Source organism: Lucilia sericata, unplaced genomic scaffold (assembly GCF_015586225.1).
Source record: "Lucilia sericata isolate MDLA Ls3-8-SP2 unplaced genomic scaffold, ASM1558622v1 Contig000684F_arrow, whole genome shotgun sequence".
Classification (NCBI taxonomy): domain Eukaryota; kingdom Metazoa; phylum Arthropoda; class Insecta; order Diptera; family Calliphoridae; genus Lucilia; species Lucilia sericata.
Genome location: NW_023994687.1, coordinates 172,501 through 200,158, shown reverse-complemented (window position 1 = coordinate 200,158; position 27,658 = coordinate 172,501). Strand labels below are relative to the sequence as shown.

Genomic DNA, 27,658 nt, shown 5'->3' with positions numbered 1-27,658 from the left:
TGTTTGTATTTGAATTTTATTCGGTGTTCCGTCTATGAATATTCCTTGTAATAAAGCCTACAAAATAACATTTTGACCCTGACTGCAAATTTTCTACAACAACTATTCTATTCACAACAAAAATATTGTAGAACAACTAAGAACAAGCTAATATTTTATCGCGCATATGACCTTTAAGAAATTGCGTTTTCAAACAACAAACAAACTGGCAAATTAGTAGCAAAAACAAAAATTAAAGAATAGTACTTATTTTAAAGGAATATCACAGTTAAAGATGTGTTGAAATCTCGAGAAATCACAAGAACTTCATAAAAGCGATGGTCTATTCTTTTAAATAACAATTATTTTAAGAGGTTTTTAAAGATTTTAACATTATAAATTGAGCATTCATTAACAAACTGTGAATATCCTTAAAATTTTAATTTTACATATACCACGTGTTTGCGTTTTATTTTTTCCTTCGTAAGTAAACTATAATTTAACTTAATTAACTAGAACAAAAAGAAATAACCATGTTTATTAATAACAAATTAAAAAAGAAACCTTAACATTTAAATATACAAAGAAAGTAGAAATCATTCCTTAAATCAATTGTAGACAGAATTCTGTTAAAATAAAATTTTTGAATGAAAATACGACGATTACGTGTTCATCGTTTCTTATTGTTTTCGATCCATGGTAAATGGCGATATTAAATGTGTTTATTGTGTTTTCTATCAATATCAAGGTTAAACAGTCACTGTACGACTAAAATATAGTTTGATAGTAGTCGTTTAGTTTCATTCATGAAACAGAAAATTTTTATGAAAATAAAAATAAATTTTTTTATCTATCGTATTGATCTTTTCCTTTCTATCCTTTCTATCCTATATTTTCCATCTATCCTATCTATCATATCAATCCTATTCTTTCTGTACTATTTATATATCTTATCTATCTTATCTATCCTATCTATCCTATCTATCCTATCTATCCTATCTATCCTATCTATCCTATCTATCCTATCTATCCTATCTATCCTATCTATCCTATCTATCCTATCTCTCCTATCTATCCTATCTATCCTATCTATCCTATCTATCCTATCTATCCTATCTATCGTATCTATCGTATCTATCGTATCTATCCTATCTATCCTATCTATCCTATCTATCCTATCTATCCTATCTATCATCTATCCTATCTATCCTATCTATCTATCCTATCTATCATCTATCCTATCTATCCTATGTATCCTATCTATCTATCTATCTATCTATCTATCTATCTATCTATCTATCTATCTATCTATCTATCTATCTATCTATCTATCTATCTATCTATCTATCTATCTATCTATCTATCTATCTATCTATCTATCTATCTATCTATCTATCTATCTATCTATCTATCTATCTATCTATCTATCTATCTATCTATCTATCTATCTATCTATCTATCTATCTATCTATCTATCTATCTATCTATCTATCTATCTATCTATCTATCTATCTATCTATCTATCTATCTATCTATCTATCTATCTATCTATCTATCTATCTATCTATCTATCTATCTATCTATCTATCTATCTATCTATCTATCTATCTATCTATCTATCTATCTATCTATCTATCTATCTATCTATCTATCTATCTATCTATCTATCTATCTATCTATCTATCTATCTATCTATCTATCTATCTATCTATCTATCTATCTATCTATCTATCTATCTATCTATCTATCTATCTATCTATCTATCTATCTATCTATCTATCTATCTATCTATCTATCTATCTATCTATCTATCTATCTATCTATCTATCTATCTATCTATCTATCTATCTATCTATCTATCTATCTATCTATCTATCTATCTATCTATCTATCTATCTATCTATCTATCTATCTATCTATCTATCTATCTATCTATCTATCTATCTATCTATCTATCTATCTATCTATCTATCTATCTATCTATCTATCTATCTATCTATCTATCTATCTATCTATCTATCTATCTATCTATCTATCTATCTATCTATCTATCTATCTATCTATCTATCTATCTATCTATCTATCTATCTATCTATCTATCTATCTATCTATCTATCTATCTATCTATCTATCTATCTATCTATCTATCTATCTATCTATCTATCTATCTATCTATCTATCTATCTATCTATCTATCTATCTATCTATCTATCTATCTATCTATCTATCTATCTATCTATCTATCTATCTATCTATCTATCTATCTATCTATCTATCTATCTATCTATCTATCTATCTATCTATCTATCTATCTATCTATCTATCTATCTATCTGTCTATCTATCTATGAAACAAATAAAATTATTCATTCATTCATGTTGGGAATATATCTTGAAATAATTTATCCCATGAGTACTTTTTTTAAATTCCAACACCGCAGCATTAAATCATTTTCATCTAAGTATGAACTTAAACCATTATCTCATACTATGTTAATAGAATAGACCAAACGCCCGTAGTTATTTATCAGAGAAACGAAAATGATTCTTGTATATATTTTTAACAGTCTTGAAATAACGAGCAAAAAAAAATTATAAATTTCAACACCTCAGCATTATAGTCAATTACTTTTAAGTAAGGACTCAAACCCTAACTACATATACATACATTCTAATGTTATATCGACAACCGCACCTATTTAATACACAAATATAAAAATTTATAAACCAAAATACTGGTCTTAACAAAAAAAAAAGAAACCTACTTTATGGTTTTTACTAATAAAAATATATAAATTTCATAACAAACTCACCTATTAAGGATCATACTTATTCATATATTGAAATAAAATTTTATTATTATTTTTATTCCCTGTAGCCGTAAAAGACAAATACTATATATGTATGTACATATAAATGGAAATGTAAATACTACTTTAAATATTGTTATTTTAACTGTATCACACTTAGTTTCATTTTAGGGGTTAAGCAAAGTTTTTTATTTGAATTTTCTATTTTTTTTTTGTGTAGTATTATTTGGCCTAATGCCAGGCTGAAGAAATTTTTCAGTCAATACAAGTTTTTTTTTTTGGTCTTGATAAAAAAATAAAAGATAAATATATATATTTATTCAAACGATAAATTCGTTTGTTGCTGTTTTGTTTTTATAGTAAAATAATTTAAAAGTTGTAGAATTTAATTTTTTAGCTACTTTGACGAGCTAAAATTTAGCACAAGAATCAATTTTTTAAAATAGAATTTAAGTTCAAAGAGTTCATTTTAAAAATAAGAGAAAATGCTTTGCCGAATTAGTTGATATACAAAATTTTAGGAGCTTTCAAAATGTCATTGTTTGGTCACGTGATTTCAAAAACTTTATTGACAATTTTAAATGTCAATATTTGGCAAGTATGTATGTACATTAAATTATCTAATCTAAAAAACAATTCGAGACTTCCAACTATAATAATTTTTTATAAGATTTTGTTAAGTTACAGACTATATTAATGTTATTGCACATGCCTTTACTTCTATCGACTAGACTATAGGCCAGATTATAGACAAGACTATAGACTAGAATATAGAGTAGACTAAAGACTAGACTATAGGCCAGATTATAGAAAAGACTATAGACTAGAATATAGAGTAGACTAAAGACTAGAATATAGAGCAGACTAAAGACTAGACTATAGACTAGACTATAGACTAGACTATAGACTAGACTATAGACTAGACTATAGACTAGACTATAGACTAGACTATAGACTAGACTATAGACTAGACTATAGACTAGACTATAGACTAGACTATAGTCTAGACTATAGACTAGACTATAGACTAGACTATAGACTAGACTATAGACTAGACTATAGACTAGACTATAGACTAGACTATAGACTAGACTATAGACTAGACTATAGACTAAAAGCGTAAAATATTTGCAATATTAACTTATAACGATATAACTTTTCGCAAAGGTATGATAAAAAATGTTGCTGAACTGACGAAATCTTGATCATTATAATGATTCATGGAAAAAATTTATAAAATTTGGACATAGGCGAAAAAAAAGAAAGACACACCAAGATTTAATTTCATTACATACAATATTGATTTTTTACTTATCTTCTTTGAAAATTTTCCTACAAAGACCCCTCTTCTGCAACAAATTGTTATTGTTATCAATACTTTTGGATATTCCCGAATCCAGTTAGATTAAATTATCAAAGTAATTGTGGCAAAAGAACGAAAGTTTAATAATATCAATATTGTTTTTAAACAATATGAGTAACAATCAAAAGTCCAATATAATCTCATATTGAAGTGTATGGATTGATAGGCTTATATTGAACATTCATGATATTTATATCATTTCATATATGAATATTTTATGATAAATATTATTATAAACTTAAATCAATCAAATTTGTATTTGTCATATAAATCTTCTTTAATATACAAATGTTTGTATATAGTTAAGTGTTAAAAGTCGTATATCTGGTAAACTTTAACATCCATGCGAACATTTTATGGAAAAAAAGGATGCATTAGCAATAGTAGACATGGTACCTCCCATATAAGTAAATATTAAAATTTGAATATTTGTTAAAATAGTCAAACAATTTAGGATCAAGATAAAGTGGGCGGATTAACAATGGTGGGTGTGGCACCTTCCACATGCTACAATACAAACCCCATATAGGTAAATATTAAAAGTTTAATATTTATTCAAATATTCAATACTTCACTTTACTCTTTAGGACATGTGTATAGTGGGCTGACTCAATTTAGTGGGCGTGACACCTTCCATAAGAACTAAATACTAAAATTCTTATATTGGGGAAACTGGCAGAGAAAAAAACAGGCCTGAAGTCTACGTCCAAATACCTAATCCCAAAACTAGCATCCATTCCGTGCCATAAAGGAATATGTTAACTGGATTGCAATAAATATGACGCCAACTAGGTTTAGAATATTCCGAAAGTTAGAAGGCGACTGGCAATTTCATATTATGCAGGAACACTGATAGGAAAATTTTAAGAAACTTATCAAAGAAGCTTGTATGCAACTTTCAGAAGCTCTGTTTCCCGGTTCACCTTCATAGAGCATTTACTATGTTAATCTAACCTGCATCTGAGAAACTATATAAAATATTATTTCTCCAAATGTTGCCATTCATATGAACATTTGAGAAAACAAAACGGTGGGCTGGATATAATAGGCGTGTCAGCTCTTACATTACAACAAGAGTTCTCAAATATTGATAGTAACTAATTTATGTCCTAGTATTATTATTTTCAAGAGATCATTGGCTGATTAGTATTAACGGAAGTGGTCTTTCCCATAGAACGTAAATATGAACAAGTTAGAGTGCTATATTCGGCTATGCCGAATCTTAAATACCCTCCACCAGCAAGCTACTTTTTATTGAAACCCATTTAACTATCTAATTTTTAGATAACTTGGCAAAATTTTTGTTTCCTTATTGAGGGTACTAACATTTATGCATGTGTCAAACTAATTTTAATTAGGTCGAGAAAAATGTATATTAATATGGGAGCTAAGACAACCTATGGACCGATCCGGAAGAAAAAATCCGTAGAATGATTTATATATACAAAATACACATTTATGTCGAATTTTATCCCGATAACTTTGATTGTTAATGTGCATTTGAGTAATTTTCGGAAATGGTCCTTATATGGGAGTTGTGACCAATTATCAACCGTTAAGGAAAAAATTTCGTATAATGATTTATATGCCAAAAAAATTCAAGTCGAATTTTACTACAATAGATTTATTAATTAATGAAATATGTGCGTTTAGGTGATTTTCGGAAGTGAACTTTATATGTATAGGAGCTACGACCTTACACAAAACATATTTGTGTCGAATTTTATCAAGATATCTTTATTTGTTAATGAAATATGTGCGTTTAAGTGATTTTTTTGAAGGAGCTATTACCATATATGGAACAATCCGGAAAAAAAAATGGTAGAATGATTTATATGCTCACAAAACATATTCAAGTCGTACTTTATCCAAATAGCTTTATTATTCAAAGAAATATGTGCGTTTAAGTGATTTTCGTAAGTGGACCCTCTATGGGAGTCTCTCCGGAAAAAATTTCGTAGAGTGATTCATATAAAGACAAAACATATTTGTGTCGAATTTTATCAAGATAACTTTATTTGACAATGAAATATGTATTTTTAATTGATTTTCGGAAATGGGGTTATATGGGAGCTATGACCAATAATGGACCGATCCGTAAAAAATTTGGTGAAATGATTTGAATATACATTAAAGTGATTTTCGGAAATGGGGTTATATGGGAGCTATGACCAATAATGGACCGATCCGTAACAAAATTAGTAAAATGATTTGTATGTATACAAAACATATTTGTGTCGAATTTTATCCCGATATCTTTATAATTCAATGAAATATATGCGTTTAAGTGATTTTCGGAAGTGGACTTTATATAGGAGCTATGACCAATTATGGACCTATCCGGAAAAAATTTCGTAGAGTGATTTATATTTACACTAAACATATTTGTGTCGAATTTCATCAAGATAGCTTTATATGACAATGAAATATGAGCTTTTAAATGATTTTCGGAAGTGGGCCTTATATGGGAGCTATGACCAATAATGGACCGATCCGTAACAAAACTAGTAAAATGATTTGTATGTATACATAACATATTTGAGTCGAATTTTATCCCGATATCTTTATAATTCAATGAAATATATGCGTTTAAGTGATTTTCGGAAGTGGACTTTATATGGGAGCTATGACCAATTATGGACCTATCCGGAAAAAATTTCGTAGAGTGATTTATATTTACACTAAACATATTTGTGTCGAATTTCATCATGATTTTCGGAAGTGGGCCTTATATGGGAGCTATGACCAATAATGGACCGATCCGTAAAAAATTTCGTAGAATGATTTGTATGTACACAAAACATGTTTAACTCGAATTTTATCACAATAGCTTTATTCATCAATGAAATATGTGTGTTTAGGTGATTTTCGGAAGTGGACCTTGTATGGGAGCTATGGCCAATTGTGGACCGACTGAGATCTGCGTTGACAGTATGATTTCTGTTCACATTATATTTGCATGTGCAAAATTTTGTGTTGATACCGATATATTTGAGGGAGTTATTAGCGATAAACTAATTTCCGGGAATATATACCTTTGTATGGGGGCTATGGGAAATATTGAATCGATTGTAAAGATTTTCAACATAATTAATCACTGCCATGAAAAAATAATGTGTGACAAAATTCATCGAAATATCTTTGGTAGTTTCTGAGAAAACTTCAAAAGAATGATGAAAAAAACGTAATTTTTTTCGAGGTAGTCTGAAATTTTTACTCATAGCTTTTTACGTTGTGAACCGATTTTGCTGATTTTCAATACCAAACTGCTTAGGATAACAATAAATATTTTGGGAGAATTTGGTTGATTTCCTTTGCTTAGTTTTAACGTGAGCGTGTTTTACACAGACAGACAGACGGACATAGCTAAATCGACTCAGAATTTCATAAGGACCCAGAATATATATACTTTGTTGGGTCTTAGATGAATATTTCTTGGTGTTACACACGGAACGACAAACTTATATATACCCTCTATCACCACTGATGGTGGTGGAGGGTATAAAAATCGTATAACGGGATATTAGGAGTTCGTATTTATATTGTTATGAGGGTAGCGAAGCACACGGAATACAGCTTGTATTAATTTAAAGAGAAAAATTATTTCTAATCAATAAAGAATAATAAATATTAATATAAATTAAATACTAATAAATTATATACTAGTTATTATAAAAAATTTTATATATGGCACGTATGCATACCTCCATAGGTCACGTAACTGATCTGTTATAAAGATATAATTACAGAGAATTTTTCCCTTAAAGGTCTTCAATTTATTTAATATTCTATATAAATAAAACATTTAGAAAGTTATTAAACTTTGATCAAATAATTTAATTTAAAATAACAGTTTTTCAAAATATCTTAACTTTGTCACAAATGTCTATTACCTACTGCATCAGATTTCTATATTAGTTTTTATTACAAAATGCTCTATAAAACTAGTCTTAAAATATATTCAACAATCTCTCCATATTTGCAAAACGCTGTAAAAATTATGACATTTAGTTATTTAATCGTAGGTAGTTTGTAAGTCTGAAATATACATACATACATATCGCTGGTATACTATAAGATTGTCATAATTCAAAATTAAAATTTGTTGTATTCCGTGATTTTTTTTTTAAGTAATTTAAGAAATTTAAAAATGCCATAAAATATTCAAAGACGTTCTTCTTGAACAGTATTTTTTTTAGTTAAGCCATTCTCGTAGTAAACAAGCGATATGTCAGTTTCATATTTACATTTACTTTGATTATCTTCCTGAATGTGTTAATTGTGACTAGTAGTTTCGGTTTAATTTAGTCAGTAGCAGACAGACATCAACACTCTCAGACATTACTAAATACGATTAGTTTAGATATTCCACACATACAATTGCACACATTGCATGTTAGTTTAAATGTATCTTTAAGATATTTGCTTGTAGTAGTAATAATTCGGTTGAAAGTGTATCGTTTTAAAACGAAAGCAACAACAATAAACAAGTAACAACTTGTTATGTAGTATAAAAACAACTTGAGCAAATTAATAAAAACCACAAACAGATGACAATCGACTAATTTGCTTAAAAATTGAGTGTGGGTAGGGGAAAAATGCATTTCGTGTGCATAAAGAAATATTCTAAACAATCAAATCGGGAACACAGTGATCTGTTGGGATCTTTAACATTTGAACTGAACGTTAGCTGAACTAGAAATGTATTACAACTGAACTAGAACTGAACTAGAACTGAACTAGAACTGAACTAGAACTGAACTAGAACTGAACTAGAACTGAACTAGAACTGAACTAGAACTGAACTAGAACTGAACTAGAACTGAACTAGAACTGAACTAGAACTGAACTAGAACTGAACTAGAACTGAACTGAACTGAACTAGAACTGAACTAGAACTGAACTAGAACTGAACTAGAACTAGAACTGAACTAGAACTGAACTAGAACTGAACTAGAACTGAACTAGAACTGAACTAGAACTGAACTAGAACTGAACTAGAACTGAACTAGAACTGAACTAGAACTGAACTAGAACTGAACTAGAACTGAACTAGAACTGAACTAGAACTGAACTAGAACTGAACTAGAACTGAACTAGAACTGAACTAGAACTGAACTAGAACTGAACTAGAACTGAACTAGAACTGAACTAGAACTGAACTAGAACTGAACTAGAACTGAACTAGAACTGAACTAGAACTGAAACTAGAACTGAACTAGAAACTGAACTAGAACTGAACTAGAACTGAACTAGAACTGAACTAGAACTGAACTAGAACTGAACTAGAACTGAACTAGAACTGAACTAGAACTGAACTAGAACTGAACTAGAACTGAACTAGAACTGAACTAGAACTGAACTAGAACTGAAACTAGAACTGAAACTAGAACTGAACTAGAACTGAACTAGAACTGAACTAGAAACTGAACTAGAACTGAACTAGAACTGACTAGAACTGAACTAGAACTGAACTAGAACTGAACTAGAACTGAACTAGAACTGAACTAGAACTGAACTAGAACTGAACTAGAACTGAACTAGAACTGAACTAGAACTGAACTAGAACTGAACTAGAACTGAAACTAGAACTGAACATGAACTGAACTAGAACTGAACTAGAACTGAAACTAGAACTGAACTAGAAAACTGAACTGACTGTACTGAACTAGAACTGAACTAGAACTGAACTAGAACTGAACTAGAACTGAACTAGAACTGAACTAGAACTGAACTAGAACTGAACTAGAACTGAACTAGAACTGAACTAGAACTGAACTAGAACTGAACTAGAATTGAACTAGAAACTGAACTAGAACGAACTAGAACTGAACTAGAACTGAACTAGAACTGAACTAGAACTGAACTAGAACTGAACTAGAACTGAACTAGAAACTGAACTAGAACTGAACTAGAACTGAACTAGAACTGAACTAGAACTGAACTAGAACTGAACTAGAACTGAACTAGAACTGAACTAGAACTGAACTAGAACTGAACTAGAACTAAACTAGCACTGAACTAGAACTGAACTAGAACTGAACTAGAACTGAACAAGAACTGAACAAGAACTGAACAAGAACTGAAACTAGAACTGAACTAGAACTGAACTAGGAAACTGAACTAGAACTGAACTAGAACAGCACTAGAACAGAACTAGACTTATGAGAGTATTACTACACTCAGCAGTTAAGTGAAATGTTATAGAGGGTGTTTTTTTTCATTCAAGCTGAGCTTGTTGTCATAGCTGTAGATTGTAGACTAAGATTTATTATATTTTAATTTAGTATTTATGTAAATATTAATTGTAAGACTAAACAGTTTCATTTAGACACTTTGTTGTTTTATTTGTTTTTTGTGCTATAGAACTAAAGTAAAGTTAAACAGAGTCTTTAATATTTATTTAATGACCACGTGTATGGCATGTTACAAGAACATTAATGAATTTAATAGAAAAAAATGTTTAAAATTGTATGTGTGAAAGTGGGTGTGTGGTGTTTGTATCTCTGTTTTAGTAAAGAACCCAGCGGTTTTTCTAGTCAATTTCCCTATAATTTAGGATTACGTCCGTAGCAGACAGCGTCCGCGATACATTACGTCCTTAGCAGACAGCGATAAAGAGAATATCCACGACCTCCGGACTGACAGACTAGAACGTACTGTAAGCAAGGTAGTAACTAACTCCCAGTCAGATCACTTAATCCCTCAAATGACGATTGGTTTTATATACACGAGTAATTCTACACGATTACTTGGAGACTGTTAAATGATGAATGACTACACGCTAGATTACTTGGCTACACTAAAGTAAACAAAATAATTATTGTTTGCATTTCAATTAAAGAAAAATCCCATATAAGTCCTTCTACAACTACTGGGTAAACGTTTAAACACTTGAAATGTAAATGCGTGTGCGTGACTGGTTTTTAAGATTCAGTTTTTTAACCATTTTTCATGTTGTATGCTTAGGCTTCGAATAGGAATGAGTGTGTCTTTATAACAGATGAATGTGGCAAGCCAAAAAAGATATAGAAACTTGTAGAGAGGGTCTCCGCATTTGCATGTTATTTCTGTTAGTGGTGGCTCGCCTACAATTATAATAAAATAAAACTGACTGGTTGGTTTCGTTTGGCCCAACTGGAGGAAAAGAAGCGAGTAGTCTGAGGGTCTTACTGCCTATTTGTTGATGTCTATGAGGAAAATTTTAGTTGGTTTGTTGGCTGTTAAGTAGTTTAAAATAAGCCTGAATAAAATATTCCTTTTTTAAAGGTGCAAACCAACAACAAATTATGAATACAAAAGAAGTTTTTTTTTTTTGGTGGTTTAAACAAAAAATCGATTGAAAAATAAAATTTTGTGTTGGCGACGCACAAAAAAAATGTTTAAAAAAAGTGTAAAAAAAGTTTTCTTTTGCAGTTGCAGAGACATTGTAGCTATTTAGGTATTTGAGTCATAAGTTTATATTTATTTTTAAAAATTTAAAGTTTCCATTAAAACCAATCGTATGAACAATATAAAACCTACAATTGTATTTATAAATAGGTTTAGAATTATAGGTTATGTTTGTTGGTATGACCTCTAAAGAAAAATTTTTAAATAAGGAATTGTTAATATAATTAACAGTCCCACCATTACTGTACAAACTGAAACTATAGGTAATAATTTATAGATTTTTTTAACATTTTAAATTATGTATAATAGAAGAGTGGGTTAAAAGGGGGATCATATGCCATAGGGATACTTTAGACCATATTTTAAAATGTTTAAATTATGTTTCACAGTTTGATTTATATTTTCCTTAAATTTTTCAAAATTCCATCTAGTACCTTTATTTTGTAAAGAAGAATAGTTTAGAAGGGGGATCATGAGTCAGGGGCACATCTGTCAACATAGATTAATTTGAAAATCGAGTAATCAAATTTATTACATTAATAACTCTTGTTTTCGTTAATCAAATATCTACTTCAATATCTAATAATGTGTTTCTTATATAAATAAGTTTCTAAAACTAAGTGGCGTATGTTCCCCCTTCTCTAATTGTTTGCAAGAAATATTAGTTGCTAAATTAAAAAAAAATGTCTAGACTATATTAGGATTGTTTTAGCAACTTGTGCTATTATTATTCTGACATAATAGAAGAAAAGTTTCCATAATAGAAAAAGATTTGTACCATAACCCAAAATTTTTTGAAATTTATTTTTCAACTTAACTCTTAACTAACTTAATTCTGCCTAAATTTTCTAAGAAATCCAAAAAGTAAAACGCATATATTTCTTTAACAAGTTCATATTAAACACACTTCACATCATCCTATAAAAGTCTATATCTTAAAACGCAGTTAACCACCATTCTACAAATACATATTCTAAATACTTTAACAACTGTTTTACAACATCCAATTTTGTGTACAAAATATCTATAATAATATATTTGTTTTATTTTTAGGCTCCACTGTGTCTCGTTTGCCAGACATCTGTAGTGCAAAAAAAAACATTGAACTTCAAACTGTATGAAAAATAAATATTTTTCTTCAACTTCAACAACAAATGACGTTAAAAAAATACATACTATCGTTTAGTAGAGCATACAGTAGCGAACCAGTATCTTTAAAATTTGTTTATTTTAATTATAAGCTTTTTATTTAATAAAAATACATATATATTCGTAGAATAACTGAATTTGTTTACTTACTGCCTTAACATGTGATAATTAACACCATACTGTAGATAAAGCTTTAATAAAAATAATAACGTCATTGGTTTAAAATAAATATTAAAATGAGTGGAAAATAAATAGGTTTAACTAAAAGTTGTTTAACTTAAGTTGTGATAATCTTGAATAATCATTAATCATTACCTTAGTGTCCCTAAGTAATCTAAAATGTAGACAGTAAGGACTGTCTTTTTTTATACCCACCAACAAAAAAGATAGGGAGTATATTGATTTTGTCATTCCGTTTGTAACACATCGAAATATTGGTCATAGACCCACAAGTGTATATATATTCTGGGTCCTTATTAAATTCTAAGACGATCTAGCCATGTCTGTCCGTCCGTCTGTCTGTTTGTCTGTCTGTCTGTCTGATGAAAGCACGATAGAGTCCGAACGGAACGAGATAGAGGATTGAAATTTTCCACAAATATTTTCTATAGGTAAGGTTTGTTTGGTATTGAATATCGGTTTACGTTTTCGGATAGCCCCCATACAAGTGGTCATCCGAAAAACAGCTTTAATGGGTATATCTGTTTCAAAAGTGGCATATCTGTTTCAAAATCTCCCTACAAAATTTATGAGGTTCGGTCCATAATTGACAATATAAGTTCCCCTTCAAAAAATTAGTTTAACGCTCATTACTGGCTTAAAAATACTAGTATAACAATGAAATTTGACATAAGTAATTCTCTTATGATCCAAAATCTCACCCCCATATAAGGTGCCCTTCAGAAAATTACTTTAACGCTGGCTTAAAAATACGAGTATAGTGATAAAATTTAACACAAATAAGTTTCATATGATCCAAAATCTCCCTACCTAATTTTATGTTGATCGGTCCATAATTGACCTCACCCCCCATATAAGGACCGCTTCAGAATATGACTTTAACGCTCATTACATACGGTTTGATGGTGGGTATATGAGATTCGGCACAGCCGAATATAACACTCTCACTTTGGAAAGTTGTTATTCCAGTAGTTTACATTTGTGTGGAAGCTGTGAGACCTTGGGCGAAGATTTCGCATGCTTGTAAGCTATAAAAAATCATTTTCACACCGAATTATTACTTGTGATAACAAATGGATATATTACGTTAAATCAATGCGTAATAGATCGTATGTGAAGCTCGTTAAACCAGCCGAATCGACACTAAAGCCAACTGTCCATAGCGCTAAGGAAATGATACGAATTTGGTAGAATAAAAAGAGTCTTAACTATTAAGAATTTCTGAAAAGTAGCCAAACCATCAAAGCAAACCTGCACCGAATGCAACTGATTCGTTTGAAGTGAGCATTGGGCGAAAACCCCCCGAAATATGCGCAAAACATGAAAGTGTAATATTCCATCAGGAAACCACTCGATCACATGTTGCAATACAATTTAGAATAAAGTAGTTCTAAAAATTTTCCCCACGTTCAGTCAAAGCGTAATAGATCATATGTGAAGATCGTTCAACCAGCCGAATAGACATTATAGCAAACTTTCTATAGCACTAAGGAAATGATCAGAATTTGGTAGAATAAAAAGGTTCCTAACTATTATGAGTTTCTAAAATCTAGCCAAAGAATCGCAGGTGGCCTGTAACGAATGCAGCTGATTCGGCATTGGCCGAAATGCACATCCTTTGTATAAATGTTAACATGTTGTTGCAATGTTGTCAACATTATATAGTATTGTCGTACGTATGTATATACTTTGACAACGGATGGTATTGAAAAATTATAAAAAGTTTGGTGTCAATTTGTCACCAGGCGTGTATATTTCTTTTTCCTTCTGTAAATATAAATTTACTAAAAGAAGAATAAAATTTCTAAAGTTAGTAAAAGTTATCCAGCTGATTATATTTAAAATGAAAGATTCTTACAAATAAAATCAATCACATTCGAACAATATAATTCTCATTTAGTTCAGAATAGTTTTACTAATCTTACGAACGAATGCGATGGATTCAAACCAGAGTTCCTGGCAACCCTAACGAGACTACCTCGCATTTCTGATGTAAATAAATTTATTTCAATTTTGTAAAACGAAACACCTGCAAAAGCTCAATCCTTAAATGGGGTATTGACCATAATAATTTTTTAAAAAACCATACACAATTTTTTGTGTTCCCATTTTAGTGACCATGACTGTAAAATACGTGCGTATTTATAAATATTTATGCAAATTGTTTATAATATTTAAATAAATTTTTTACAACAATGCAAATTGTTAGTCAAATAAAAGAACAATGCTAACTTTGCAAATGTATGAAAATTTATTTATTTACTTATTATTTTATTATTTAAATAAATAAGAAAATTGCTGAAATAAAATTATGAATAAATTGTCTACAATTAAAGTAGTAGTAGTCTGTAATACATAATAAATTAAAAAAAAATATATATATATATATATATTAATTAACAAATATAAGGTTATTATTATGCAAGAAGAAGTAACATTTCTGTAAAAAAAAATACAATCAAATTTTAGATAAGTTATCAATTTTTTATTTATAAAATTATGTCTATTGTTGTCTAATCATGTTAAAAATATGCTGATATGCCGGTACACATGTCTAGAAATTTTGTTTGATAAATGTTTTTTTTTTTTAAATAATTATTGTGACGTTTAGTATTTTGATTTGTATCTTTCCCTTGAATTTTGATATATTTTTCTTTTTTTGACGCAAAATTAATTTGAAAAAATTGATTTCATTGTTAAAATAAATGTTTTTTTCTTCGTTTCCTATTGTCACGTGAATGCGATAAAAAGATTATATTTAACAACATTTTTAATTACTCGGAAATACTAGTACTTATAATAATTTATTTGTATTATTAAGTGTTTATTTGTTGTTTAATGTTTAATTATTTATTGAATAGTTTAATTATTTATTGAATAGCGTTTTGAGCTTAGTAGGGGCTATTTTATTAATGGGGTGTGTGGGTATAATATCAAAGAAGAATTGTAGCAGTAATTATGTTAAAAACAAATTGCTTTTAATGGTGAAATAAATTCTTTTTTGACTTTAAATAAAATATAAGCTTTTATATTAAAAAAAACATTTGGAAAAATATGTCATTAGTGGAATAACATTGTGGACATTAAGTCCAATTGAAGGGGGTGGAGGGACTATGGTCAAATGAGACCCGAGAAGGAGAAAGGCAGGAGGGTCAGCAAGGCTAGGAGAGAACGGGGGGGCAGCGGGGGGGCGAGAGACGAGATAAAAGAGAGGACAGGACAAACCCAAGAGACCACCCGCGAAAGGAGGGACAAAGGGGGAGAGAGGGGCAAAGGGAGGGAAGGCGGCGGGCCAAGACAGGGGGGCGGAAAAAACCAAACGAACGAACGAACGAACGAACGAAAACGAACGAACGAACGAACGACGAACGAACGAACGAACGAACGAACGAAAACGAACGAACGAACGAACGAACGAACGAAGAACGAACGAACGAACGAACGAACGAACGAAACGAACGAACGAACGAACGAACGAACACGAACGAACGAACTAACAACGAACGAACGAACGAACGAAACGAACGAACGAACGAACGAACGAACGAACGAACGAACGAACGAACGAAGAAACGAACGAACGAACGAACGAAGAACAAAACGAACGAACGAAACGAACGAAACGAAAACGAACGAACAAACGAACGAACGAACGAACGAACGAAACGAAAACGAACGAACGAACTAACGAACGAACGAACTAACTAACAACTAACTAACAAAAACGAACTAACTAACTAACTAAACTAACTAACTAACTAACTAACTAACTAACTAACTAACTAACTAACTAAACTAACTAACTAACTAACTAACTAACTAACTAAACTAACTAACTAACTAACTAACTAACTAACTAACTAACTAACTACTAACTAACTACTAACTAACTAACTAACTTACCAGCTATGTAACTACCCGACTGATCACATCCGATTTTTAGAATTGTCAAAAGACTAGTCAATAGACAAGTCCATAGAATAGTTCATGGACTAGTCCATAGCTAAGTCAATAGACTAGTCCACAGATTGATAAAAAGACTATTCCATATACTGGTAACTAAACTAGTCCATAGAATAATAACTAGGCTTGTCCATAGACTAGTAAAAAGAATGATCTATAGAATAGTCAATAGACTGGTCTATTGACTAATTACTCCACTAGTCCATAGATTCGTAATTAAGCTAATCCACAAGCAAGTTATTATATTATTAGATAAGTTTATATAAGGTCATAAGACTTGTCAATAGTCTGGTGTATAGACCAGTTAATAGACAAGTCAGTTGTCTGGTCTATAGACTAGACCTCTGACTAATCAATGGACAAACTAATCCATAGTTAATAGACTAGTCCATAGACTAGCCCACAAATTAGTCAATACACTAGTCCATAGACTAAAGTATAGATTAGTTAATTCATAGACTATTTAATAAACAAGTTCATAGTCGAATCAATATACTAGTACATATACTAGTCCATAGATTATTCCATCACCTAGTCCATAGAATAGAGTAGCCCATGGACTGGTTCATAAGATGGTCCATAGACAAGTCCGTCTCTTTTATAGTCTATTGACTAATGAGAAATTACTGAGAACTCAAGACATTTTCTGAAAAAGTCCCCTTTTTTGTATGGAGACTAAAATGCATTTTTTCTTTAGACCACAATATTTTTCAATTAGTCATGGCTTTTTATTATTTCATTAAAAAAATAAACCCTATCTGTTATTTAAATTAAAATGACATGAGTGAATTGTAATATAAAAAGTTTGAAATGATTTTCAAACCTTATATTGCAAAACAAACATTTCCCTATCAATAATACCTCTGTAAAACCCAATTTTCTTTAAACTACAAAATTCTTAAATTGCTTTTAAAATTAACATTTTTTTTGTTTGCTACAAAAATGACATGTGCAAAACAAAATAATTTACTATAACGGCAAATTATCATGAAATTATACATACATTGTAATTAGAATAAATTAATTTGTGGAATTTCATACCTACGGGAAATGTAATGGAAATTAAAATCAAATTAACAAATTCAAAATTACCCCAACTTTAACCCCTATTCACATGACATCGAGTGTTGTGACATATATAGAAAAAGGAAATATGAAAATAAAATTTTACAAGTTTTTCATATTTTTTTTCGTTCTTATCGATACTAAAACAAAGCAACTCCCTTTTTATAATATTTATTTTCATATTTTTAGCACTTCCCTGTTTAGAGAAAAAGTGTGTTGAACTTAAAACCAATAAAACAGTTTGAGTTCTTTTCTCCCCCAACATTTGGTTTTTATTATTATTCTTTTAAAAATTGGGGTTGTGTTTATTTTATAACAAAAAAAAAAACATTAAAACTTGATGTTTTTCACTTTTTTTCCGTTAAATTTTTTTCAACTGGGAAAAAAATTAGGCCCCAACAATTTCGAGTGCATTTTATATCAAAAAGAAAAAACACAATAGATTCATCGTCTGTTCTTTATTTAAATGTACATTTTTTTGTCTTGCCCCTTGTTCACTTAAAGAAAAATTGTTTCACAAGTAGTTGAAGAGGAAAAAAAAAACTACATATTGCATTTATATGAATGTATGTTTGACTTAAAAATTTGCCTGACAATTGCTTTTGATGGAACAAAGAAAGATGTGCAACAGAATTTATGGAAATCCTTCCGTTTTATTTCAATGAGCAAATATTCAAATTCAAACACATGTAGCAAACATGTGCAAAACATATGCAACTAATAATCCATGTTGAAGACGGGGTTTTTGTGTTCAAATAAAACAGTAACAACTAAAATATAAAACAGAAAACTGTGCTAGCATGCGGCAAGCCAAGACAAATAAAAAAATATATATTATCGGCTATTTATATTAAGCTCGACCAAATGGCACCATTTGTTAGAGTATTTCCTTTTAAATGTTTCGTTTTACTGTGTATATTTAAGTAATTTTTACACTAAATATTAAAGGGATATTTCTGTCTTATACATAGTCTAGTCCTTAAAGTAGTTGCTCAACTTTTCCGTAGATAGTTAGTTAGTTAGTTTGAAAGGAGGATGTATATACATCAAATCCGAAGAAATACACCTCTATCGGGCCTGCTGTGCGCTCCTTAACCAGTGCCTCAGGTGGGAATCGAACCCACCACCTCCGGTTTACCAGACTAGAACACTAACCACTAACCTACCGGAGGCCACTTTCCGTAGACAAATCAATAGACAAATACATGCTTGTCAGCAGACTAACAGACAGAGTAATTGTTGGACTAATCCATAGACAAGATCATAGAATAGACTAGTGCAAAGACTTGAAGCTATTCCAATCCGTACTATAGTCAACAGACTAGTCCTTAGCATTTATAAACAAGTTATTAGATAATTTCATATACAAGTCAATAGACTAGTCCAACTAATCAATAGACTATTCCACAGACTAATACCAGTCCATAGAATATTGAATAGACTAGCCCATAAACTAATAAATAGATTAGTTCATAGACTAGTCAATAAACTGTCCATAGACTGGTCAATAAGCTGTCCATAGAGTAGTCAATTGACTAGCCCAAATAGACTAGTCCTTAGACTAATCAATATACCAGTTAATAGACTAGTTATAGACTAGTTAGAAGACTAGTCATAGACTAGTCCATAGATTAATTACTCTACTTGTCCAAAGAATAATAACTAGACTAGTCCATAGTCACTACAACAGTCCATAGACTTGTAACTAGACTAATTCATAGACTACTACGTTGACTAGTTAATAGATTAGTTCATGAACTAAATACTCAACTAGTCCATAGAATAGTAACTAGTCTATGAACTAGTCACTTCTACAGTCCATAGACTAGTAACTAGACTAATTCATAGATTAATCCGTTGACTAGTCCATAGACTAGATAATAGACTTGACCGTAGACTAGTCACTGCCTTAGACTAGTAACTAGACTAATTCATAGACTATTCCGTTGACTAGTTAATAGACTAAATACTCCACTAGTCCATAGAATAGTAACTAGTCTATGGACTAGTCTCTACAACAGTTCATAGACTAATAACTAGATAATAGACTTGACCATAGACTAATCACTGCCTTTGACTAGTAACTAGACTAATTCATAGACTACTCCGTTGACTAGTTCATAGACTAAATAATCCACTAGTCCATAGAATAGTAACTAGTCTATGGACTAGTCACTACAACAGTTCATAATAACTAGACTAGTAACTAGGCTAATTCATAGACAACTCCGTTGACTAGTCAATAGACTAAATACTTCACTAGCCCGCAGAATTGTAACTAGTCTATGGAATATTCACTACAAGTCTATTGACTAATAACTAGACTAATTTATAGACTAATCGTAGACTAGTCCATAGACTAAATAATAGACTAGTCACTACAACAGGCCATAGACTAGTAACTAGACTAGTCCATAGTCTAATAACTCGACTACTAAATAGAGTACTAACTAGGCTGGTCTATAGAATAGTTTATATAATGTTCCATAGACTAACTACTCCACTAGTCCATAGACTAGTCCACATAAGTTCATAAGTTAAAAACTAGTATATAGACTAGTCATGAAATCAATCAATAGAGTATTCTATAGAAAAGGTCTAGAGACTAGAACTCAGACTTGTTAATGAACAAACTAATCCATAGTTAATAGTGTAGTTTATAGACTAATCAATAGACAAGTCAGAAACTACACAATAGACTATTTAATAGACAAGTCCAGGGTCTAATCATAATCTAGTCCATTGAATAGACTAGTCCATATTCTATGGAGGTTACACCATAGACAAGTCCGTAAACTCGTCCCTAGTCTACAAACTAGTAAATACACTAGTAAGTAGTCTAGTCCAATAACTATTCAATATCAATTCCAAGTTTTTCTTTCAATGTAGTATTTATTATTTAATCTATACAATGTATACATACGTATTACTTATCTAAAATAGGAAATTGCAAAGAAAAAGTACCCACATGATTTCATGAAATTGTTACAATCTATACGATTCTAATAAATGTTTGTTTAATCAGAAAAATTTTGTGTTTGTACGCCCATAAAAAAATGTTAAGCCAACACTCCCGCGAAGATATAATAATAATAATAATAAAAATTTTTTTTGAATTTCAAACATTATTAGTTTTCTAAAATTTTGATCTAATTTATATGACGCATCTCGAATCAGTCAAACTCCTTTGATATACAATATTTCCATTAGCCACTTTTTCATCAACCAGTCCCACTGTATGACATTTATATACATATATAGAAAAAGAATACTTCTTTTAACAAATTTTTTGCACATACTATTGCTTTTAAAACTAGTTTTCATCGTTAGCAATCTTCAAATATTTTAAACAGCAAATATTTGACCTTAAAATAATAGAAAACTAAAAAAGTTGGTTAAATACCTTTTTTTAAGTCAATATTTCATGGTAGATTTTCGCTAATAATGGAAAAACAACGGTAAAAACAAATTAAACGCAAATTTTTGGTTAAAAACCAGGTAGAAACATTTAGTAAATTGCAAATACCATATCTACTATAGACTTACTTTTATTACAATTACAATAAACACAAAAAATATATGTATAAATTTCAAGCCACAATACCAAACAACAAAAGTTTATTGTTAAAGTGATGGTCTGGTCTGGTCGCGTCATTCCAAAGTTCATTGGTCTTTTTTAACATTTTTTGGTTATTTTTTTTTTTATATTTTTTGTTCGTTTTCTTTAAGTGAATTATTATTATTTTTTTCGTTGTTTAACTGCTTGCGTAAATTTTTTTTTAACATTTGTTATTTGTTTAATTTAAGTAGCAAATGTTGAAAACAAACATAAAATAATCAAAACATTTGAGTGCGTCGTGTGCCTGCCTGGTTTTAACGTTAACACAAAAATTCCCCTCTAATATTGCTTAATATTTGCAATTAGATTGAAAAACTTATTTTAGAGATATTTCGATAAGATTGTTTTTTTTTTTGTCTTTTTGTTTATATGGATTTTATATGGAATTTGTTTGTTTGGTGTTACTATGCTAGAGATAACAATATTTAGATTATATTTTTACTATCACTTATTAATGAAACAAATAAATAATTTAAATCCTTGTTGTTTTATTAACTCTTTGGCAAAACAAAACAAATGTGAAATACTCGAGATAAAATGTGCTATTTCAGTTCGTTTTTCTTTTGCAATCGAAATTTTAGTTTAAAACATATAGATTGAACGGGCTGCTTTTCGAGGCCAAAACAAATCGAACCTAATAAGTATTATATGAGAAACTAGTAAGAATATACATATATCCACCATCAAAATATCGTATAGTATTACAGAGATTTTCGGAAAAGGACCTTCATTTCCAAAACGGTTCAATTATAGAGCAGACTCTTTAAAATTAGTAAATAATTTCTGTTGTATTTTATCTTAACATTATAAGTTGCAAGTAATTCTTAGCATCATAAGTTGTAGTAATTTACTAGTGCTGCCGGCCTGCTTTACAGACCCTTTATGGATATGTAGACTCTATAGGTAAAAATCTAATCTCAAATTTTAAAATAATCACTTCGGCGGCTTAAGTGTAGTTAACTTAAATTTAATACGACTACGATGTTATCTAACAGATAATTTTAAAACTTAACAGAACCTCCCCTCACGACCCCTTCTAGGTATATTTCTTTAATCTTTGGTTTCTACAGGATGACACACCCTGACACAGTGATCGTCAAAAAAACCTTTATACTGTGCACTAAGTTTGGTAATATCGACTGATGGAATAAGCAGCTGCTGAGCCATTCCCGATTTCAGATTCCAAGGTAATCTGATATCTTATATTAAGCCGCTATAATACAACGATCGCCTCAACTTAAGGTAATATTAAGAATTTTTCTCGTTGCTTTCATATTTAAAAAGTAAAGTTAACACTTTTGCCATCTAAATACTATTCAACTAAAAATTAATTTCTATTTATTAATGAAAATCCATTAAAAAATATTTAAAAATATAATTAACTTCCAGTGAAAGTTTTGCATATAAACAAATTAAATACTATCATCATCTATAAGCAAAAACAAAAGCAAACGGTTGCCTCAACTTAAGGTAATATTAAGAATTTTTCTCGTTACTTTCATATTTAAAAAGTAAAGTTAATACTTTTGCCATCTAAATACTTTTCAAGTAAAAATTAATTTCTATTTATTAATGAAAATCCATTAAAAAATATTTAAAAATATAATTAACTTCCAGTGAAAGTTTTGCATATAAATATAAACAAATTAAATACTATCATCATCTATAAGCAATAACAAAAGCAAACTAAAATCTTAAAAAGTATTTTAGCACCTCAAAACATGGCACGTGCGTATACATAATATTGAAAACAGTGGTGGGCAAACAAAGAAAATAGCGCACAAAATTATATCAACTTTAAATAAAGACAAAATGGAAAAATAATTAATAAACAATAGCTTTTTTATTCCAAAAAAATGTCTTTAAATCTTTTATTATAAAAAAAACATAAGACAAAAATAGATCTCTTTATGCCCTTCACTGATTTCAGCTTTATATTTAGATTATTAAAATTTATAACGGAATTTCCTTTAGTAAAATTGCATATACTTGTTTAAAAACACACACTTGTTTAAAAACAAACACTTGTTTAAAAAATATATAGCAATTAGTTTAAGAAAAACAAGTTTTACAAACTTCTTATTAAATAAACATTTTTAAACATTTACTTCCTCGAGTAAAGGCAGTTGAAACAAAGAAAAACAAGTAGGAAAGTATAGTCGGGCATGGCCGACCATATAATACCCTACACCATGAGTATATTTTAAAAATTTACATTTTTCACAAAGAAACTTTTATGTTGAATTTTACCTTAATTCCAAAGTATTTAAGCAATTTATTGATAAAAAAACAAATTTTCTAAATGAGGCTTTATATAGGAGTATAGGTCAAACATGGGCCGATCCTCATTAAATTTGGGAAAAGGATATATTGTTAAATAATAGTTAATTATGTTGAGTTTCATTGCTATGCAAATGGTCAGTCAAGTCAGTTTTAGACGTTTAAGACATTTTTTGAAGGGGGGTTTGTATGGGGGCTAGGTTCAAATAAGGGCCGATCATTACGAAAATCTGCAGTGTCATTTATACTTATATAAAACTTATTTGTGCCAATTTTTAGAGAGATAATAGCATATTTGACGTAATTATGGCATAAAAAGCCCAAATCGGGAGGTACGGTTGTATGGGGGCTAGGTGAAATAATGGACCGATTTCAACCATTTTCAATAGGCTTTGTCCTTGTGCCAAAAAACATGCTTGGTCCAAATTTCATCAAATTATCTTGAAAAATGCGGCCTGTACCTTGCGCACAAGGTTTACATGGACAGCCAGCCAGCCGGACGGACAGACGGACGGACGGACGGACATGTCTTAATCGACTCAAATGTGATTCTGAGTCGATCGGTATACTTAAAGGTGGGTGTAGGACCAATATTTTTGTGTGTTACAAACATCAGCACAAACGTATAATACCCTCCCCACTATAGTGGTGTAGGGTATAATTATGACATTTTTAAATGTTTGTATATTTGAGAATTTAGCAAATGCTTTGTTAAGTTAATAAAATATAAAAAATATTTTTATTATCTGAAATATATGTATATATGTGTTTATATGTAAATACTCTCTTCTCATTAATTTACAAAAAAAGTATTAAAAAGTTTGTTTTCATTCTAAATGTGTTTTTTGTTTTAAATTACTCTGCAATAATTTAAAAATTTAATAATGAACTTATAATGATCTTTGCATGTTTGACCAACATCCAACTTAAAATAATCAATCTTTAAATTGCAATTTTAAATGGTAACACCCTGTAGAGTTTTATATAGTCGAACTTGTTTGAATATTTCTTTTGATTTTTTTTATTACATGTATTTTTGCTAGACTATTCTTTTTTACTTGTTTTATTATATTTAAAATTTCAAAATAATAATAATAATAATAATTCTAACATAATACTAATAGAAATTGTAGCAAAATTTAACAATAATAAGATGTGCTAAATGAATTAACAACTGAACATTTTTTTTCTTGAATTTCTAACAAAAGTAGACATGTGTATATAATTTGAGTGATGACAAATGAATAATAGATAAAAATGTGTATAAAGAATTTGAGAAAAATAAGTAAGTAAGAAAGGAATTAAGTAAATATAAAAATATATTGAAATAATTCCACCACAGACATCATCGCAAGTGAACATATAGCTTATTATTGGTTTAAGCTATAACACGTAGTTTCCGAACATATCTGTCAATTAAAGCATTAAAATATCTATAAATTCGGTATTAAATGGGTGAATTTGACAATATCTATGAATTTTTAATTATATTTTTCGCTAAATACTGGTAAAACTTAAAAATTTATTAAAATTACCTAAAAAAGTTATCGAAATACGAATCCATCAAATAAGCGAAACAGAAATCCTCACTCACAGAGAATACACTGTGTTAAGTCTGGTATGAACAGAGTAAACCCTGAACATACCCTGATAAGAAAGGTAACTAAAATGGTATCACTATTATAAGAATCCGTTCATTCATCAATATTCAAACTAGCACACTTCTCATTTATGCGTCACATTTATTGAGAAAAACATTCGTTACATTCACTCTAGATATACGGATGGCATCCCATATCATATACACTTGACACTTAATAACACATTCACTCAACTGCAGTGTAACTGCTATCTCATTCGGCAACAGCACCCAACTTATCCCGAAGTATCAGTCTTTTACCAAAATTCTCTTCCTTCGAGTTGGGTTTTAAACTTCATAACCGAGACAATACAAAGTGAGAAGGGTATATGTATATGGTTGAAAATGATTAGAATCGGCTTAAAAATATACCTCTCACATAAATTTACATACTCCTGGAATATGAATATATTGTTAATAACTCTTTCTAGAATATCGTATATCAACATAAATCGTATAAACTACTAAAACCTAAAACCGTTCCATAATTGATCATAGTTGTTATATAAGTTTCCGAAAATCAATTAAGAAAATAACCATCCGGATATCTTAATCGAAAATATAGACTAGTCACAAGACTAATCGATAGAAAAATTAATAGGTAAATCAATAGTATACTGGTTAATAGACTAATTAGTACATAGGTAAGTCCATAGCCTAGTCCACATAATAGTCATGCTGATGAAATATTCGATATGTTCTAAGTTTTGTCAGACATAGTCAGAAGTAATCAGAAATGCAATATAACAAAGAAAATTTTAGTACAGGAAATTACATATCCGGAATATTAGGGGACAAGCGAACCTATTTGTTGTAAACAATTTATTAATCAAACATTGATTTGGTTAAACGTAATTTTTATTTGAAATTATAAAAACCCCCAAGTAAAAAACTCAGACGGGCATGTAAGACCTTTTGATTCCCTATATCAGGGAATTCAATAGGTCTTTAAAGGGCGCATAAGTAAAAATATGTAAGATTTCTACAGCGATACAAATTTTAATATTTTTTCAATTATGTATTGAATACAATATTGAATTTTTAGTTTAATAATCTTAAAGGAGCTTAATATGAGACTATGGGACAAATGGGGATTGATTTTGGTCACACCACTGAATGATTTCTTGACACATAGTAGAATTAAACCGGTGTTAAATATCCTCTAACGTAAAAAAAGGAATATAACAATGATACCGGGTATGCAAACCGTATTATTAATAAAAACTTATTTTAATACAAAATTTTTATTTTCCCCCCTGATTTAACAACAATTGTCCTAAAAAAGAACTCCAGAATAAACAAAAACAAAAAAAAAAAAAAACTATGAGTCAGTCAAATACATCACTTTCATTCACAGACATGAAACAAATAAGACAAAACAAAAACAAAACTTTATTAAAAAAAACAAAGACAACTCTTGCTGAAAATATTATATAGAAAATAAAAACAAAAATATAATAATTAAACAAAAAGTAACAACAAATAAACAACATGAATGAATGATAGCGCAACAACAAACACTGGATGGATGGTTAGATAGATGTTAAAAGAATATGAGAAAATACAGAAACAACAACAGCATGAGCAACAAAATAAAATATACACAACTGATAAGAAAAAGTAAAAAAAAAAAAAATCAACAACAATAGCAACAGAAACACACACACACAATTAATAGCTGAGAAATAACACAGACTGTGTGTTGGCATGAATGTTTCGATTTCATAAGGACAAAAAAAGAGAGTGAAAACAAGGATGAAAAAATAGGATAAATTAATTAGAAAAAAGGAAACTTAATAAAAGGTGTGTACAAATGTATATCGGCATTTCTCTCGGAGAGTAAATGGAAACCTTATTAAAAGTAAAGGGGAAAGTACAGAAGAAAAAAAATCTTACCTTGAAAATTAGACATCAACTAGTAACATTTGGCAAATGATAAATAATAAATTATACAGCAAATTATTGTTGATTTCGAGGAGAAAAGAAACGACAAAGAATCACATGATAAAGATGGACATCAAAATAAAAAGGGCTTTGGCATCCCAAAGATGATTATGGCACATGTAACTTAAAATTGATTGTTGATTTTGTTGTTATGGATAGTTTTTCTTTCACTCACTGTAAACTTTTGTTTTTCTTTATAAATCTTCCCAATTTGTTGTTGTTTTATTGATACTACTGGTCATTATATTATTGGATATTGAGCACTTTTTTTCTTCA

At 29.7% G+C, this 27,658-nt stretch overlaps 1 protein-coding gene across 1 annotated transcript in view; it reads right to left on the bottom strand.

The window, feature by feature from the left end:
• Nucleotides 1–27,658, bottom strand: part of LOC119607290 — a 47,543-nt gene that overhangs the window by 19,145 nt on the left and 740 nt on the right. Inside the window, exon 2 of the mRNA XM_037961160.1 lies at nt 27,335–27,658. This exon is cut by the window's right edge and continues 155 nt beyond it. The gene's annotated coding sequence lies outside the window, so the exon portion shown is untranslated. The remainder of the gene's footprint in view (nt 1–27,334) is intronic.